Source organism: Heterocephalus glaber, unplaced genomic scaffold, assembly GCF_053883595.1.
Source record: "Heterocephalus glaber isolate CG9 unplaced genomic scaffold, H.glaber_assembly_v1.0 deba00001442, whole genome shotgun sequence".
Taxonomy (NCBI): Eukaryota; Metazoa; Chordata; class Mammalia; order Rodentia; family Bathyergidae; genus Heterocephalus; species Heterocephalus glaber.
Window position 1 is genome coordinate 33502690 of NW_028258296.1, and position 21045 is coordinate 33523734.

A 21045-nucleotide genomic window follows, 5' to 3' on the forward strand; every position below is an offset into this window, starting at 1 on the left:
AAGTAGTAGCAGGTCAGAATTACCTCAAGAATTTGGATGGAGTTGATAATAAGTAGAAAACGTGGGCCAAAAAACACAGCTACTTGAACTAAGCCAACATGAGGTTGGGTTTCCAGAGGTCATGGATATGGAAAGAGGTGATTCAAGGATATGTTTGTTTGTTTTTGGAGAGTCACAGGACAGCAGGAATAGTGAAGTATTCTCTATCCCATGATACCAACCGAGAAAAACATTACGCAGTGTCTTGATGAGTGTAGCCAGTAATGAAAACAATAATAACAAGAACAAATACTTCCATATTATTTACCTGCTTGTACATTCTCTGTGAGTGCTTCAGCTATATTACCTAATGTAATTCTCAAAAATCACTCTACGAGGTAGCTACAAGTATTGCAATTTTTCAAATGAGATGACTGAAACTCATTTGAGAGATTTGGTGAAGGTCTCACAGATAACAAGTAGGGAAGCAAGCGTTAAATCTGGGAGATTCTCTTGAGCGTTCACTCTCATAACCCCTGCCCTATGAGGAAATTAAAGTAGGGAATTGGCCTGGCCAAGGCAGAGGCTGACATTGTTAATAGTAACCATCGTCTTCAGAGAGATGGACTGGGGCCAGTGACTGCCTGCTTTTTTTCTTAGTGGAGGCTCTTTTCCTTCAGCACATAAATATATACAAACTTAGCCACAGTGAGTTCAAGGCCAGCCTGAACTGCATAGCAAGACACTACCTCAAAAGAAAAAAACAATCAGAAGTGACAATCTGATTCACTCCTATTAGCTAATCCTGATTCAACTACAACCTCATTCCCTTCCCCAACCAGATCTCCATACACCACAAAACATATAATGTTTGTTCATAAATAACACTTTAACATGACTCTGTAAGAGATAGCATTTTTCATAATAATCATTCTATTTGCACATCTTAAAATATAATGATTCCTATCAAATGCCCATTTAATGAAAACTTTTTAAACCTTATCTTTTATATGGCTCCTCTGTAGAAATTTTCATAAATATCTTAAAATATTTTCTTTCCATGGCTCTATAAGAAATTTCTTGGTGTGGCGCTGTTTAAAGGTGGTGATGGAGGAACCTCAGCAACAGAAACAGGAGCCACTGGGCAGTGACTCCAAAGGTGCTAACTGTCTGGCTTACGAAGAAGCTTTCATGGCTCAGCAGGACCAAATTCAGCAAGAGATTGCAGTGCAGAGCTGTCTGGTGTCGGAGCGGCTGGAGCTGTCGGTCCTGTACACGGAGTATGCTGAGGACGACAATATCTACCAGCAGAAGTTCAAGGACCTCCACAAAAAGTACTCATACATCCAAAGACCAGGCCGGACGGAAACTGCTCCTATTGTGCTTTCGGATTCTCCCACTTGGAGGTGCTACTGGTGACAGCAGGGAGTTGCAGAGGTTCAAGGCTGTGTCTGTCAGGAGTAAAGAGGACTTGGTGTCCCAGGGCTTCACTGAGTTCACCATTGATGATTTCCACAACACGTTCATGGGCCTGATCGAGTAGATGGAGAAGCAGATCTCTGTAGCTGACCTGCTGGCCTCCTTCAATGACCAGAGCACCTCGGACTACATGGTGGTGTACCTGCGGCTCCTCACCTCGGGCTACTTGCAGCATGAGAGCAAGTTCTTCGAGCGTTTCATTGAGGGCGGGCGGACTGTTAAGTTCTGTCAGCAGGAGGGGGAGCCCATATGCAAGGAGAGTGACCACATCCACATCCCCGCGCTGGCCCAGGCCCTCAGCGTGTCCATCCAGGTGGAGTACATGGATCGCTGCGAAGGCGGCGCCAACAACCCGCGCATCTTCCTCGAGGGCTCCAAGCCCAAGATCTACCTTCTCTACCAGCCAGGACACTACGATATCCTCTACAAATAAGGCTGGCCAGCCACTGCTGCCTCGCTGCCCGCCTCCCCTCTGCCAAGCACTAACACGTACAGAGGAGGTTTTTGTGGTTGTAAATGCTCATATTCACTCCCCCTTTCCCATCCCATAACCTTTCATGTTTTAATAAAGGGGAAGCTGGTGGTGAAAAAAAAAAAGGAATTTCTTATCTTTCACTCTTCTTACTTTGTCCACCAATGTCTCAGAGCAAGAAGGCTATTTGGAGCAACTTGCCCTTATCTTTCAGCACTGGAGGCCTCTCACTGAGTCTCCCTTTTGATGTAGCCCTCTCAGCAGAATGAAGAGCATTAGTATCAAAGGGGCATACTATCTTTAGCTTTCCCCCTACTTTCAAACATGCCTTAGTGCCCTGATTGCCATATTTCTTTGTGCAAATGGCGCTGAGCCTATCTTGGGATATTCTCTGAGTCTGTCCACCCTGAGGGACTGTGCTGCTCGAATGCACCGCTCCTAGACCCCAGCAGTGGCAACCAGTTGCATTTGTAGGAGAAGAGGTCATGATGAACTTAAATTTACAAACTGGAGTGTTCATTATTCATACACAAGTACCATCTGTAAGATAAAGCCAGGGATGGGAAAAGAATTGGATAGATAGGACTTGTACAGGCCTATTTTTTTTACTTTTGTCTAGGCTTTGTAACTGCTAAGAGTTGGGACATCTCTTTCTGTTTTATCTATCTGCCCCTTTTTCTCCAACAAACTCATACCTTCCTATTCTCAAGACTGTGCTGTGGCTCTTTTCTCACTTACGAATTCTCTCTAGATTCTTACATACTTCTTCTACACCTATACACCAATGATTCTCAGAACTATATTTGTACCAGACTGTAACACAGAAATGCCTTAAGCAGATTTGCTTCCTATGCCTATAATAGAGATTTAAATCTCTTTGAGGTTCTCAACAGCATTTCAAAAATTAACTTGCTCACAATGGAACATGCTACCACCACCTCCAAATTTGCTTCTCTACCTAATTAAATAAGCAAAACAATGAATGACAAAATTACAGGCAGGTTGTAAATTAGGACTTTAGAAAAGAAAGACTTCTATCAGAGTCAAGACTCTGGCATTTGTAGCTGTGTGACTTGGAACAAATTCCTTAACCTATCAGAGCCTGAGTTACCTCATTGCTAAATGACAGTTGATATGATGATTAAATGTGTTAGTGAGTCTTAACTGATAGATATGCCTTCCCTATTGAAATGAATAAAAGAATGGGAAAGTTGAAATAATTTTGGTGTTTTTCAGTTTATGAAAATGGAAGAATTGTTGCTCTTTGACAGCTGTGAACTCAGCACCTCAATTTTGATAATTTTCTAAATTACTCCAGAAACCACATGTAGTGCTTTGTTCAGTGGTATCTGTGAGGCTGGTATATTTCAAGCAATCATCTTATTTACTTAGATTTAAACTTTTGGTCTAGACAAATTTAAAATTATTGATGACCAAAAGCAAGTGGTAATATACATCATATTAACGTAAAACCTGTACTAAAGTATTTTTACGATCAGCTTTGGATATGTCAAGTAAAACCTGTACTAAAGTATTTTTACGATCACCTTTGGATATGTCAAGAAACATTTTTTCATTCTTGTAGTAGCTTTGGACAGTTGCAAATAATAGCGTCAGACAGATTGACTTGATGGTCAGTAATAGGAAGAAAGGTGATTCACAATGTTAGCAAAAGTTACCTTTGGTGATAAGCTCGACAAATAAGGTTATCCTTTCTGTGTGTTTTTAAAGGGTTTTAGCACATTTAGATGCTTTCCTATCCACAGACATAGCAATCACTGTCAGTAGCACTCTTCAAATACAAAGGACAGTGATGTCTGTAATCATGTTTCTAAAAATTTCAGGGCATACTTGGGTTTATTTAGCTGCAGACAAGCAAAGGAAACTTCTTTTGGTGTTTCTTTTGACCTCCAAGGAACATCTACTTACATAAACCTTTTTCTAATGGTTTCGTTCTTATGGCTATTCTTAACCTTTGTTCTGTAATCACAACAATCAAAGAATTTTGGGAATGAGGAGAAAACTCTTTGGGAATTTACTGCTTATATGGGTGATGAAATTGAAGCCCATGAACTTTACAGAACTTGCTTTAGGTTGTACAGTTGGTAGCAGAGTCAGGATTAAAACCCAGAACTACTTATTCTCAATTTGATATGTGGGCTGACTCTAACTCCAAAATGTTTTGGCACTTAAATATGAGTAGATAGAGAAAGTTGATACTTGTCGTTGAAGGAACTAAAAAAAAAAAAAACTCTAGATAGATGGACAGACCTTTCTATAGACCAACAGTGCAACCCAGTGGGGCTAAAGTCAATACCAAATTTTTGCAAGTTCAGAGATGTTCTCCCAAGGAGCCTAGTCTGAGTAGAGGGCAGGGCACAGTACTTTGGCTTCTGAGAAGTAGCACATTTTAGTGACACATTGATGTCTGAATAGCTACAAGAATATCAAAAGCAATTACCAGACTTGAGAAAAGAATTTAGGGCCAGCTGCTATTCAGTAGAAATTGACTTGGTTAATGAGGGTTAGAAATCTAGGAGAAGATGTTAAATGGACCAAAGAAATATGATAGTTATTAGTTTGGTGGCTACAGCCAAATAATCTAGGGTCACCAAGGCTCTGTGTAATCCTAGGCTTAAAGGACATGGGGACAGCAGGCAAATCCCCTATCCTCATAACAATTACTATGGCAAAGTGCTCCCAACATACCATTAGCCAAGATCTCTAGGAATTAAACAAAGGTAAACTTTCAGGTGGTATATTGGAGTTCGGGCCTTCCCCTTACCAGTCTGTGTGGGGAAAGAACATACAGCAGCGGAAAGATCCAAAACATCTTCCTTTCCTCTGTATTGCCTTCATGCACAAAAACTGTGCATAGCACTACAGGTTATCTCCATCTATGAATGTACATAATTCCCTTTCTCAGAGCAGCTGACAGGGTTGAGAAACGAGAGTACACTATTTGCTCTGAATTTAGATTGCATACAAAAAGCTTGGGCTGCAGATTTGATATTATATAATTTACTTTGCAACACTATTCACTATTACTATTTTCAGAAATAAATTAGTAATCTTTGACTATCACTAGATTCTAGCAAAGCAGCATGATATGAAATTTGAAGACTGTCATACACATCCTTCCCAGATTCACATGGATCCAGATTTGAGACACACTCTCTTGGAAACAAAGTCCACAGGGTGCTACTTGATTGCGAACTCTAGGCTTAAATATAATGTACCTTTCACAGTCTAGTTACTTGGCCTAGTGGCTCTGAGCAAAAGTTTATTATGCCATCACTGGCATGTTTATGATCAGTTTCAGCCAGTGCAGGCTATAAAGGTACCTTTCCCTTGACCCAGTCAGTTAATTTTAAAATGCCTTGGGCCAAAACTCTCTGTGGGAAACATGCCTTGGAATCACTAGGTAAAGTCTTGGTTTGCGTGTCCTCTGTATTGTGCTATTTCACTCCATAAATAGTAAGTGTTGCTGACTTTTATAGAAATAGCTCTTTCTATTTTCTAGTTTTTAGGGAATTTCATACCTCAGATGCAAAGAAACCAAAGTGTGCTACTTGATCTTTTGTTTGGTGTCAACATCTTTATTTGAGGGGCCTCTAAAAAAATTTAATTCTCAGAGGTCATTTCACTATGACCATATTTCTAACTTACAGATACAAAGAACCAGAGCTTTATAATTACTTACCATCTGGTGACAAGCTCCTCTTGAAATGCTTTACACCCATCCATATTTTAATGTCTTTTTCTTTCAATCATATGTAATACCTCAGCCAAATATATTGGTTTATCAGTTATTTTCCCAGCTTCTCTGGGTGGCATTTGTTGTATGAATATTCATTCTTTTTCTTTCTAGGGCTCACTGTCTTGCTGATGACAGCTCCACAGTAGCTGAAACACTAGGTCTATACTTTATAGACAGCTCCAAAGCTTCCTGGACTTAAGATTTCTGAGTTGAAAGACCTTTCCTATGTGAGAATCTGAAAGCTCATTCTACCATTGTTTCTATAAACTGAAATAACACCAGACACACCATCCCAACCTGGCTTTAGAAACCAAACTGACAGTGACAGTCCAAAGAGAAATAATGTGTAAAATCTTTTCCTAAGTTTAAATATATGTATATATCACAACAAAGATTGCATATATTCAGGCTTATGAATGTATACACCATACCCCTGCAAATGCGAATTTAAGCCCTGGAAACATTTTCTAAACCCACACACATGATTACTGCCTCTTATATTTGTAGGCACAGGGTCAAGGCACAATTGTAAAGATAATTTCAGCTTTTGGTTTCAGCTAACAGCCACCTGCTACCATTTCAGAGCTGAGCAGTGAGCCTGTGCTGTGGCCAATTGTGACCGTGTGGTTGCATGGCAGGCTGTGTCGCTTTGGGTACATAATGAGACATGCGTGCAAGACTCAGCTTTCTGGTTTGCTGCAGAGCTGCCAGTCACTCATCAACCCCCAGAATCTCATTTTAAGGACAGATCAATGAATAAAAAGAAACATTGTAAAAGATATATTTTTTTTACTTTAAAGAAATACAGTTGCTAGCACAGATAAGTGAATTTGGCAGCACAGTAGACTTGGCATTAAGCAAAAAAAAAAATAATAATTCATGTTAAAGTTTACACCTGACAAAGCTTTCATTTTTATTTTTTTGAGTTTTGAGTCTTTAAAAGGAAGCCTCAATCTGTATGCCTCCACTTTTAAAAGTGTAATACATATTGATTCTTTTCTCCATTTCTTTTATGTTACAAATATATATTGAATACCTATTGTATATTTACCATTCCATCACACAGAAATGGAAATACACTAAGAACATCTTTCAGATCTAGAGCTTGTTGAATGTGAGGGAGGCTACTCTCTGATGCACAGCCATTTGACTGAGAGACAAGCAAGGTGACTCCAGCTCGTTCACCTGTGCCATTTTAAGCAGCCATAACATTTTCTTTCTACTATTTTTAAACCAGTAATTTTAAAAACATTAAAAATAGAATATTAGGATTGGCAATGTTTCTAGTAAAGTGTTTCTAAATTCAGCTGTACAAATGTGATTTATCGGAAAGGGGAAAAATGCCAATTACAAAACAGAAGTTGTTGCTCATGCACAAACCACACTCTTGAATGTTTATGTTTATTAAAAAGAAATCCAAACATCTAATTTTAGTTTCCAGGAAAAAAAATAAAATGAAAACTTAACTTAAAAGTGGGTCAGATTTTTTAAGTTAAGTTGTAAAAGAAAATGGCTCCAAAAGAAATGCTTTTAGAACTCAAGAGGAATTAAACAAAATTAAAACAAATCCTGCCAGTGACATGTAAACTGTCATATATAAACTATAAAGAAGTATATATCAGCAGAAGTATGTTTCTTTTGCTCTGTCTTCTTCTCATATATTGGTCTTATTATATTCAATTGTAAGCTAAGTTCAACGTTGGTGAAAGAGTTGAGATTGAAAACCCTAGATTTAAGGAAAGGAGTAGATTTCCAACTATACTTTCACCTTGAAAAGTAAAAAAAAAGAGACTGGAAGTGTCTGCAGGGTTCCAAGGTCTCGTCTTCCTGAGGCAGAAGTGCTGAGGTTGTAGCTTTCTCTGTGTTCTAACCCCCTCCAAGAGAAGCCAACCTGCAAATTAATTATTCCTCCTCAGTTCCAAAGCTCTCACCGCAGAATCAGTTTTGCCTGGTCTCGCTCCTCCCTGTAAACTCCTTCACCACAGCTCTGGATCAAAATTCTATAAAGAGTTTATGTCCTTTAGCATAAATAAGACTCAAAAACCCCTTTGCTTTTTTTCGGGTTGTGACTACTGATCTAGTGAGCTTACTGTAAAGAAAAATTCTGTGAGCCTGATGGGATACTATACACTTTTACATATGTTTCTACTGTGATAGAAATTGCCATTTGCCCAAGTACTTTTTATATAAATGCCCTCAAATTTCTAAGACAGTACAGTATGTTCCACCCACTTTTGTGACAGATGGAAGAGACATTTGGAATTGTAAAATGTCTGTATGAAGAGCAGAGCCTTCTAACATTGTAGTTTTACCTCAAGATAATATAGTTTTCTCTACCCCAGTAAGGTGCTGAAAAATAAATCAATTTTTATTGAGCTCCCAAATGTTTATGGCACTCGTCCTTTTTTATTTAGAAGCTTCCATGCACTCTCAATGTCCTTTTGTCCCAAGGCACTTTCTGTGGTCTACTAATAATGTCTTTCAAGATTTTGCTTTAGAGACCTCATTTTGTCTCAAATCTATCTTCAACCTTGTTATTCTTTTAACATAGCCAACATTTCTTACTGTCAGAGGATGTTTGCATTTGAGTGTCACAGATTTACTCCAAACAAAACATGTTGAAATGAATTCTTCAGTTTCCTATCTATTCATACCAAACAGACCCTTACTGCTTTTGTCCTCTTGCTATGCTACATATACATACACACAAAATTTGTATATGTATTGTATAAATGTACATAACTTACACTTGCTAAGCACTTGGCCATTCCTTAGTATACCATAATGATTACATTTCAAGATTTTAAGTCTTTGGTTATTGCTCCCATTATTTATGTAAAACCTGAGTGATTATTTTATGAATCTCACAGTCACCAAGTTCACTTTTTTTCATATTCAACAACTTTGACCACATTTTTGGGCCAAGGCATAGCCTGTTATCTAGTTTCTCTGCTTTTGCTTTCCAATGGGCTTGAATTCTCAATAGTCAACATGTATTGTATCAGCAGTGACTGGAAAAGTTTATGTTAGAAAAGATTCTGAAGCTACCTTGGGGCTTAGACTTGCCTACAATAGACTGGCAGTTTTTTCTCTGGTGTGGAATAGGGAAGTGGCACTGTAATTGCCATCCCCATACTAGGCTATGGCTCTCAGTGTTCTACTGCTCTAACAGATGGCATTGTCTCAAGTCGGTAAGATAAAATGAAAGAGATTTGGAACCATGGTCAGAAGTCTGGCTTGGTTAATGTACCAGTTCTACCACCACCATTGCCAAACTTTAGCGATTCACAATTTATGGGATCTCAGTTTCTTATTGTAAAGGGAGATTTCATGTACAGCACAAGCAACTCCAATTATTAAGTCTAATTTAAAATGCTTGTGAAACTTCTGTAAGTTGATGACATAAAAGTACCAGACATCCCATCAACAGGCTAAAAAATGAAAAAGTACACTGTCATGTGAGTAGATATAGAAAAAAACCACTTGAAAAAAATCTACTACCCATTCATGATAAGAAATAGAATAAAATAGCAATAGAAGTAAACTCCCTCATCTTATAAAAAAAAAAAACCTAACATAACCTCACACTTAAGGATGAGACTAGAAACTTTCCAGTAAAATCAGGAACAAGGCAAAGATAACTCCTCTCACCACTCTTTTTCAGTATCACTCAAGACATCCTAGTTAGTGCAATAAGACAAGAAAAGAAATGAAACACATACGTATTGGGAAAGAAAAAATAAAACTGTCATTGTTCACAATGATATGATCATTTATGTGAAAAATCCACAAGATTTGACCAAACTGCCCCCCCCAAACAAACATGTTGAAAAATAAGCAATAGCAGATTATAGAATATGAAGTTAATGTAGATAATCCAATCATTTTATGTATACCAGCAATAGACAAGTGGAATTTGACAATAAAAATACAATATCATTTACATTAGGAACCCAATTTATTTGGTATATCTAGCAAAATATGTACAAAATATGAGAAACACTGCAAAACTCTGATGCTTGAAGTTAAAGGAGTTCTATATAAATAGAGACAGAATCCACAATAATGGAAAGGAGGATTCAGTGCTGTCAGGATGTTGGATATTCCTATCCTGATCTCTAGATTCACTGTAATTCAAATAAAAATTCTAGTAAGTTTTTACATTGAAACTAGTAAATTGATCCTAAACTTTATATAAAAAAGCAAAAGATCCAGAATTGCCAACATAATATTGAAAAATAAGAATATTGGGAGAATGGTACTATTGATTTCAAAATCTGCTTTGAAGCTACAGTAATCAAAACAGTGTAGTACTGATAAAAACATAGATAAGTAAATTAATGGAACAGGAAAGGGAAACTAGAAATAAACCCAAATAAGGAATAAAAACAATACAATGGAACAATGGCCACCTTTTCAACAAAGAGAACTAGAAGATCTGGATATCCACATGTAAAAATATGAATATTGACAGAAACTTTATACTTTTAATAAAAATTAACTCAAAATGAATCATAAACACAAGTATAAATGCTAAATTATAAAACTTCTATAAGATAACCTAGGAGAAAACACTTATGATAAAGAACTGTTACCCAAAACATACAACTCCTAAAACTCACCAATAAGTAAACAAACAATTCAATTTAAACATGGGGCAGAAGCTCTCATAGACACCTCACCAATTAAAATATATTGAGAAATAAGCATATGAAAATATGTTCAAAATAATACATAGGTAATCAGGATGATAGAAATCCAAACAAAGATGCCACTACCTACCTATGAGAATGACTAAAATGTTGAACACTGACAACACCAAATGTCGGTGAAAGTATGGAACAAGAACTCACATTTGTTGTTAGTAAGAATACAAAATGTTATAGCCACTTTGGAAGACAATTTAACACTTTCTTATAAAACTAAACATGTTCTTAACCATACAATGCACAAAATGCACTCCTTGATATTTAATCAAAGAGTTGTAAACTTATGTCCACACAAAATCTTGCCCATGAATATTCATAGCAGCTATCTTCATAATTGTCAAAACTTGGAAGCAACCACAATGTCCTTAAGTAGGTGAGTGGTTAAATAATCTGTGGTAATTTAGACAAAAGAATATTATCTAGTCTTAAAAAGAAATGAGCTATCAAATCATGAAAAGACATGTGGGAACCTTAAATGAATATTACCAAGTGAAAGAAGTCAATATGAAATGGCTACACATTGTATATGATTCCAACTTTCTGATGTTCTAGAAAAGATAAAACTGTGAAGATGGTTAAAGAAGCACCGGTTACTAGGGGTTGGATGAGGGTGAGGGATGAATATGGAGAGCACCGTTTTAGGGCAGTGAAAATATTATATATATATGATAGTGTAATGATAAATGCAAGTCATTATACATTTTTCAAAAGTACAACACCGAGATTGATCTCTTATGTAAACTATAATTTTAGGTGATTGTGCTGTGAAATTCTAACTTCAATTGTATCAAATGTAGATGTTGATAAGCACATGGGCTGTACATGTGTGGAGGCATGGAGTACACGAGAACTTTGTACCTTTCTCTTAATTTTGCTATGAACCTAAAATTGCCATAAAATGTTCTTTAAATGTAAAAATTCAGATATTTTTATTTTGCCATTGTCTTGGAAAATTTAAAAATTGGATAGAACAATCATAATTTTGCATTCTCAATAAAATCATACTAACACATTGATGTACTTCCTTTTCTTTTCTTCCTCATACATTTCTTTACAAACTTGTAATAATCATATGAACTATATTTTGTCCTGGTTTTTAATATACCATTATATCGTAAGTAGTTTCTCTGTTTTCATATTTTTTCAAAAACTGTTTGATATAATAATTTAGTGGATATACCATAAATCTCTGAAATAGTTCCTGCTATTCTTATTACACTTGTAAATGCATCTTTTCTTGCTTTAGAATGATTATTTGGTATGAATTCCTTCAATCCAGGAATGTTTCATTCATTCATTCACGCATTTATATATATGTTATTGACTACTTGTTACCATGCATTGAGCCAGACTGTTGTATATAGTGTTGTATGGAAAAGTTATTTTCCCTGGCCTTATAAAAATGTATAATCTAGTGGTAGAATGCAGAGACAGATATTTAAAACCTGGATACAAATAATTATATAACTACAAAGTATAATAATGTTATGAATGAAAGAACATTTTGGAATGAAAAGAAATATTTGGAGAGTTAGGGGGTAATCATTTTAAAATGTGGGTTCATGGAACACTTAACTGGGAATATGGCATTTCTGAAGGCTTAACGGAAGCCATAATGAGCAAGGAATGTAGCTCACTTGTGGAGTGCTTGCCTAGCATGTGCACGGTCCTGGGTTTGATCCCCAGAACTGGAAAGAAAACAAAAATACCCAAATAAACCTGTGAACTAAAAGAAGCCAGACTGATAAAAGTCTGAGAAAGTACTATATTAGATAGAATTATGTGTAGCTAAGCCTGAAACAGAATTGGGCATGCAGGGTTTAAAAAATGAGGCAAAAGGCAATTCATGTGTTTGCTGCATAAAGAGCAAAGAAGAAAGTGATCTGAACTGAGGGTGAGGCAAATCACAATGGGATCTGTATTATTATTATATGATTTCCATTTTATTTTATAGATAATGAGAAGATTTGATAGGTTTTTAAAAGCAGAGCCATGTCTTTTTTATCCTGTTATGGTTTAGAGACAGGTTGGAGATCTCTGGGAGTGAATGAAGGTTAAACAATTAAGTGAATTCAGAAATCTAGATGAGGGAAAATGGTGGCTTTTTCTGGGAAGTGGTAATAGAGATAGAAAAGATGAATTCAAGCTACATTTTGTAGGCAGAATTGGTAAAACTTGTACCAGGTTGAATGTGGAGGGCAATGGAAAAATTGACTCAAGAATGACTTACATGGTATATGTAAATTGTGATGGCTTTGTAATGTGTCAATTTGACTAGGATGAATCATATTTCCCATAATTCCCTTTGATCTGTAGGCCCTAGAGAGATTCTTGAGGCATTTAAAAGGCAGAGAGGAAGCAGCAAGCGTTTTGTGGCTCACACACATTGTGGGTCATCTACCCATTCACCTTTTTGTCATGGGGCAATCCTGGGGTTGTTGAAACTTCAGCTCTTGGTCCAGATCTGTAGCACTATGATGAAGAACCTTGGTGCCTGCCATTCATCTATACCACCAAAGTCAAAGGTAACAAGAAACATTAGAGTTTGAGTCTCTTTTGAAGAATTCCAGATCATGCTTGTGGCTTGCAGCTTTTTCTTGATGGCCTTACATAATATACCTCTTCTCTCCCAGTCTTGTGGAATTCAACCCTGGACATCAGATATAAAGACAGCAGCATTACAGGCCCTGTAAATGTATAGGGACAAATTTCTATAATAAATTCCTTTATATAAAACATGGTTAGATCTAAATATCCTCATGGTTCTGCATCTCTGACTGAACCCTAATTGCTTCACATAACAGTATTCTTATTTTCATTTTTTAAGCAACTGTCTTTGCTTCTGAAAAAAATCACTAGGTGCAGAAGAGAATATACTTTGATTTGTAGAAAAAAATACTACAATTATTGTATCCGTATTTACCAGAGAAACTGATATAATACAAGATATAGAAATGTATAAGAATTTACAAGATTGGCTTACAAAAGTCACCCACAGGATCGGATGAGGAAGAGTCCAGAGTGTCTGCCTGCACCCTGGAGACTGAAGAATTTATTCAAAGGTCTGAAGCTCACTGCAGTGTCCCTTCTGAGTACATATCAGGAGGTCGATGTGTCTGCAATGGGAGGCTGAAAGATTCATACCCTAAGCTGAAGAGTCTGTGCTGGAAGGCAGGAGATGACGTCCAAGGTAAAGACAGGTGGTTCTTCCACAGGGACACAAGCAGCCTTGTCCTTCCTCATTCCCCCTTTAGAACATGCAGAACAGGAGGTGCCCGAGGGTAGATCTCCCGAACCCCAGGGCATGGACTTGCTGAGCTAACCTTCTCTTAACCAAACTTCTCAGGTTGACACAACCACTCAGAAATCACAATAATCACATTTTAAACATTATAACAACACAATGGGCTCTTAGAAGAATGAGAAGATTAACTTCAGGGTCATGTGCTTGCTATATACCTAGAAGTAGCGTTTTTTTATGCTAACAAAATCTGTGCAAAAAGCTAGGAATAAAAGAAATAAAAAAAGAAGGAAAGAAGAAAAAAGGAGGGAGAGACAAAAAAAGAAGGAAATGGTGGAGGAAGAAAGTAAATTGCCTTGAAAATTATCACACTTAATAAATCACTAATTGTAAATATACCAAGAAACATGAGATTTGTTTTATTACTAATTTATTTATTTTGAAGAAATAACTAGCTACTACAATTTTTAACTAGCTACTACAGTTTAAGCCCTGTTGACTTCATAGACATAAATTGATACATGTAGAAGAGAATTAGAAGATTAAAGAAAAATATAATATATCATTAAAATATCATAATTGATATTAAATTTCAAAACCTTTAAAAGTAACTTTGATAGGAAATAAAGCACATATTTTAAAAAATAATCTGCCACCAATCTATGTGTTATGAAAATGAATATATTGAACAGGAGTGGTGACAGTGGACATCCTTGTCTTGTTCCTGATTTTAGTGTGAAGGATTTCAGTTTTTGACCATTTAGTATGATATTGGCTGTTGGTTTTTTATAGATAGCTTTTATCAGATTGAGGTAGAGACCATCTATTCCAATTTTTTGTAGGGTTTTTATCATAAATGCATGTTGGATTTCGTCAAATGCTTTTTCTGCATCTATTAGGATGATCATATTGTTTTTGTCCTTGGCTCTATTAACATAGTATATTACATTTATTGATTTGCACATGTTGAATCATCCCTGGATCCCTGGGATGAATCCCACTTGGTCAGGGTGTATGATCTTGATGATCTTCTGCATTCTATTTGCCACTATTTTATTAAGGATTTTTGCATCTATGTTCATTAGTGAGACTGGCTATAGTTCTCTTTTTTTGTAGTGGCACAGTTTGCAATAGCTAAATCTTGGAAACAACCCAGTTGCCCATCAGCTGGAGACTGGATAAAGAAAATGTGGGGTTTTTTTTTGTGTGTAAAATGGGGTACTCTTCAGTCATAAGAAATGAGAAATTGGAGATATTTTTACCTAAATGGATGCACATTGAGGCCAGTCTTAAATGAAATAAATAGGACAGACTTGTAAGTACCAAATAGCTTCTCTTGTGTGAGAAACTGAAAGTGTAAATAAAGACCAAAAGGTATAATAGATAATATGAAGTAGAAAGAAAAGGGACAAAGAGGAAGGGAAAGTGGGAAAGGTAGGGGAAAGGAAAGAAGGGAATGGAATTAGTATGAGACAATGAAATGGAAACAAAGTTTTTGTAAATAGGAAGGGTGGAGGGGTTGAAGAGAGGGGAGGGGAATGGGGAAAAATAAGAACCAAGATAGATTATGTAAAGATACAAATTCGCAATGATGAATGTCATTGTATTATATACCTAAATGTACCAATAAATTAATTTAAAAAAGAATTCACTTATAAAAAAGGCCAGCTTAATTCACCATCATTACTCAAAACAAAGAAAAACATGGCAAGAAAAGAGAAAAGAAAGTGAATATAGTTTAGGTTAGAAGCAGGCCAAAGATACATTGGATTCTATTGTTCCTTCAGAAAATACATGATGCACCATGCTTGTGCTTAGCTCAGATAATAAAGGATTCATATTTTAAAATCCAGCCTTTCCAATTGCAGCATCTGAGACTGGTCATAAGGAAAGTTGATTCTTTCATAATCAAAAGAGCCAAAGATTGCTTCTTTTCTCTACAGTCTTTGTAACATCTAATAGTTGAGAGTTTTAGTGTGTCAGTTTAATGATCTTTTCATGTTTTTATTGCATATGGAGCTAGGCTGAAACAAGAATGATAAATAGGATATACTATTAACTGTAGTTCATTCACACAAATATCACTGAGAACACGTGCAGGCCTGGTACTGCATTAGAATCTGAGTTCAAAGATGAATACATTTCCTCCTCACCTTCTAGATACTTATATGTTAGTATTAGCGAAGCAAGACATTCACCAGGTGGTCCTAAGTTATGTACTCATTAAGTCTCACTAACCTATCTTCATTTTCTCAGTAGAATTTTAAAAACAAAATATGATTCAAAATCAGTTGTCAAGGCTCCCATGGAAACTGAAGTAGTCCATCTACCTACAAGCACAATTCCATTTTCTATTCCTTTACTGACAGGAGTGGCCATATGTACTTGTTTTCTCTAACGAGATGGGAGCAGTGTGTCCTGGAGCTAGCTTGTACTGGCTCTACCTACCACAAATTTGGTGAGGCAGCTACTGAAAATAGTCATTGTTAGAGTATAAATTATGTAAACTAAGAAGAGAATTAAATTTCAAGCAAAGATCATAAATACTTAAAAATACTACATACTAATGATTCATTACATTATACTACCATGTATGTTCTTAAAAGTATTTCTGTCTTTATCTTTGTATGGTGAAAACATTATATAAAAGTGAGCATTTCTTCCTAAGCCCACCTTCATTATACTGATGCTATTAACTTGTAATCATTCATAATGGGAATATTTACACCACAGGTATGGGCTAAGTATATAAATCACTGTCCCCCCAAAGATTTGGTTGACAAAAATTTTTCTAGTATATATTTTGGTGGGAGTTATTATTTGTTGTTTCCAGGAAGAACTTTTCCAGGCCAGGATGCTCCCCATTGAGGTGAACAGGAAGGTGTGTGTTGAGACAGAGCCTCCTTTTACCTGTGTCTTTGAGTTCCTGTGACCACAATCCCAATCCATAGGCTCCTACTGTACCTGTGGAATGAAATAAATTATTTTTTGCCTTTTTGTTACCATAGTCTATCTGACCAAAAACAATGGTAAACTATTTCCAAAATTTTGCAGAAAAGTAGTCTCATTATAATGGTATAACACTTATTATGTCCACAGATGGCTTGTGTTCTATACTTCTCATCTTTATTTTAATTGATAATTGTCAAGTACAAAGAGAAAAATTTTGCTAAAATTGTAACTTTTTCTAAACACTGTATGCTTTTTAAAGTTTAAGTCACTAAGTTCTTCCTTCAAAAGATCTTTTTTTATCTATTGGCATGACTGCAAGCAACTTCTTTTTTAAATTTAACACATAGAGGTTGAATGTATCTACTTTTTAAATTTTACATACGCTTGCATAGACATTTGTCTGCTAATTACAAGGGTATTAGTTAAGATAGACATAGTCACCACCATCATAAAAAACTTACAAAGTTCTCACATAATCATAGTACTTCATAACTCATGTTAACATTTTGAGAGCCACAAAATTAAGACAGTGAAAAAGACAAAGAAAAGAGGCAGACACACTGTCAAATAGAAAACAATGGGAGTATGCTTTCAAACAAGTTAAGAGTAAGAGTAACTGGGTTACTTCAGGAAAAAGAATGTCTTGATTTTTGGCTTGCATAGAGTCAGGCCTTTTTCAGCCAATCTACTTGAACTGAGATTTTTTTAATTCTGAAAACTATCAAGATGGACTTAACAAGAATTCCAAAATCTGGGTTTAGAGGAGCTAGAACTGGAGCTGTAGGTCTAAATGAATGTCTCTTACATGTTCAACAGAGACAAAGGCTAGGCAGGTCAGACAAAAAGGTTTGGGCCAAATGAGAATGTTTTGCTCTTGGTGGAATAGCTCTTCCATTTTTGTTTAGACTCCAAATGGAAAATCAAGATAATTATCTATGTTTTCCTGCAAAAATTATTCTGAAATTACCTAAATAAAATTATGATCATGTATGTATAATTCAAAAATCTAATTACATGAATGATTATTTGAATTATAGAGGAAAAGGAATCAGGCCTGGCTTGGTACCAGTTGAGCCCATTCCCCTAAATTTGACCTTTATGATCATTCTGCATTGTTCAATGACATTAACTTTTCCAATTCTGCTTGTCTTTACTTAAGTAAATAAGCTCTTTGCTTCCTGGGTATTTCTTTTGTTCATTGTTCCTCAATTGGCCAAATCTCCTACAGTCTAAGTAAGTTTTCTGCAGTCACAGGGACCCTCAAAGAAATGATGTCTTCATTTGCTGAGATAGATCATGCCAAAAAAGAGCCAACTTTTCCAGTGTTCCTCATCCTAACTGGATTCAAGTGTTTAGTCATTAAACTCCCTAACAGATTGCGAGAATAGTCTGCAGTGGTGATTCCCAAAATACCATACCACAAGAGTTATTGCAAGGGGTGGATCTTCCATGTGGACAACAGTATCTATATATTGAAGCAATGACTTTTCATGCATATGGGCTATGATTCATATGTATGCAAGTACTTTTGGTTAATATATTAGAAATTTATTTGAGCATTTACTCACTTAAAAATAAGAACGTAATTTACATTATGCAGAATTGCTAAACTTTAAAATATTCCCTTTACTTTTAATATTTTTAATCAAACAATGCATATTACTGCTTAGAAAGCCTAATAATCAAAAACTTATAATTTTATATATAAAGTATGTTTTATATACAACTATATAAATAATTCATGTGTAACATATTTTAAGAGAAAGCATGTGTATTTATTTAAAACATTTGTATTGATTCAGCTCATAATGGAAGAGTTTGGAGATGCTAGCCCTAGGCTATATTTTTTTTCCTGCCCCTGCATCAGTAATTGTTCCTCCAACCTCTATCTATTTTCCAGAACTGGATAAAATTCTCTCATCCTCTTATGACTTCCTTTTGTCCTGGAGGTGTCATAGATTTATATCTTTTTATATAGTAATTTTAGATGGATTTTTTGGGGGAAAAGGAATAAAAAAATTCTTCATGTTATCATTTTAACCAGAAGTCTCTTAAAAAATTTTCACAACAAGAAGAGAATAAGAAATGGAAATAAAACAACCTTGAGATTCTATCTCACTCCAGTATGAAAGGCCATCATCAAGGACTAAAAAAATCAATGAATTCTGGCAAGAATGTGGTATAAGGATCCCTTCTACACTATTGGTGGGAATGTGAACTAGTACAACAACTATAAAAACGAATATGGAGCTTCCTCAAAAAAACTAAAAAGAAAAATTCCATTTGGCCTGCTATACTTCTCTCCTTGGTATGTTCCTGAAAGAGTTAAGGCCGTCGTATAACAGTAATAAGTGCATAACCATGTCTATAGCAGCACAATTCACAATGGTTAAATTATAGAAGAAGATGTTAATGTTTATAGCCATCTCCAGATGAATGGATAGGGAAGATGTGGTATATATTTACACAATGGAGTACTAGTTTGCCATGAGGAAGGATAAATTTGAGTCATTTGTAGGAAAACGCATGGATCTTGAAACAACAATGCTAACTTTAAGAAATCAGACACAGAAGATTAAATATCAGATGGTTTCTCTTATATGAGAAGACTGAAGTATAAATAATTTATAGAACAAAATAAAGGGAAGATGGTAGGAAACAGGGCTGTAGACTTTAGCAATGGGAAGAGAATGTTGAGAAGGGAGAGAAGAAAAAGAAGAGGGCAGAAGGGGAGTAAAATTTATCATAATAAAAATATGTGTAAGTATCAATTCCCCCAAATGAATGTAATTTTCAAATATCACAAACATGTACTAATGAAATATTCAAAAACAAAGGAAATCTTCATGCTTGGAAACACTGGGAATCAGCGGTGAAGAGCAAGAGCCCTGGGAGGAATCTGAATTCTACCCTGTCTCTGGTGCTGACTGGCAGTGTGACTCTGGAGAAGTCACCTGAACTGCTGCAGTCTGGTTTCCACTTCTGTAAAATGTCAATCACACCAGCTGGCCATTTTATTTCTTCCCCTCACCAACTAAACTAGAGATGAGCAGACATCCTTCCTCTATAAGGCACCATCAAACTGAAGACTGAGAAGAGAGAAAAGAGTAGGTCCCTGGACTGAGTGGAAAAGTAGAAAAAAAGGTAAGAGTAGGATAAGGAGCTTTAAAGGAGTCAGAGTTGACACATAAATATTAATGAAGCTGAGTTGAGATCCAAGGAGTACATGGACAGGATCCCTAGCATGAAAAGAAAATTGACTTGGCAGTTGTAACCTAAATAGAGAGGAGGAGAAAATATAGGAAACAAAGGCCAAGGAGTAGGTGGTTGTGGTAATTAAAACTGAGGCTCTGCAGGCTGAATATGCATCCTGGCAGGGGAAAGCGCAAGAAGGATTACATGTTTCATTCACTAAGAGTGACTGGGATGAAGACAGCCGCATTCCTTAATTATTTTACTCTACAATGAACTGGTACATTTCTAATAAAGAGAATTCTAAATGTTTCTAATAAAAAGAAATTCTTAAAAAGTTTAGTTGGGAGGTTGAAACATGAGAGCTGAATGAGTGCAGATGAATGTAAAAAAAAGGAAAAGAAAGAAAACTCTGAAATGACCAAACAAAATACTGTAAATTGTGATTTCAACTGTCTGGCTTTCTTCCTTGTGTTTGTTAGTCTAGATAAGGAGCTTTGTGGCAGTGGGAAGGCAATGAAGCTTTAATTGCCTATTAACTGCTCCTTCTGGTTGTACCCTTTCTTTACTATCTCAGATTCTCTGACTTGGCTATGGCCGCCTATGCTAAATGGGTTCTGATCAGCTGAAAAAATCACACAGTAATTTAAACTGGAAATTTTAGTTAAATCCAGACAACTCCCCAACATCTTTCAAAAGGATGAAAATTTTAATCAGCACAATACAAGCCATGGGGAATAGGGGAGAGATCAGGTCAAAATGTGGGTCAGAAAAACTATAGAGGAAGAGCTAATGGGATAAGAATGCTTGAGCTTTTTATCTTATTAGCTCTTCCCATGTCAAATTAGCAAAATGGTTCAGACACTAAAGTGTTAGATAAAATGTTCATGTGGTATGAGTTTCCCAGAAGGATTCTCCAGGAGCCTCTTCTAAAGAGGTTCAACTTTTCTTTTTTCTTTTTCACCTTTGGAGGCAAGCATGATTACAAAAGCAGACTTCTCTACTTTGTATCCAGGCGACCTCTACTCAAACAGCTTTGTTACTTGAGTATCAACAAATTCCATGGGCACCCTTCACAAAGAATCTGGTGTGTATGGTGTAGATGGAGTTGTGCAATGAATATGCCTTTCATTAGGACAAATTTCCTTGTTGTGAATAGGAAAATTTAAAAAATATTCCAGGATTTACACCTTAAGAGACTCATGACTTCAAAGAGCAGTGATGCATGTCAGTGTCAACTGAGTGTCTTTTAATGCTCGAA

At 36.1% G+C, this 21045-nt stretch overlaps 1 pseudogene; it reads left to right on the forward strand.

The window, feature by feature from the left end:
* The first annotated feature begins 1055 nt into the window (after positions 1-1055).
* Positions 1056-2091, forward strand: LOC101705158 (ubiquitin thioesterase OTUB1 pseudogene; annotated as a pseudogene).
* The last annotated feature ends 18954 nt before the right edge of the window (positions 2092-21045 follow it).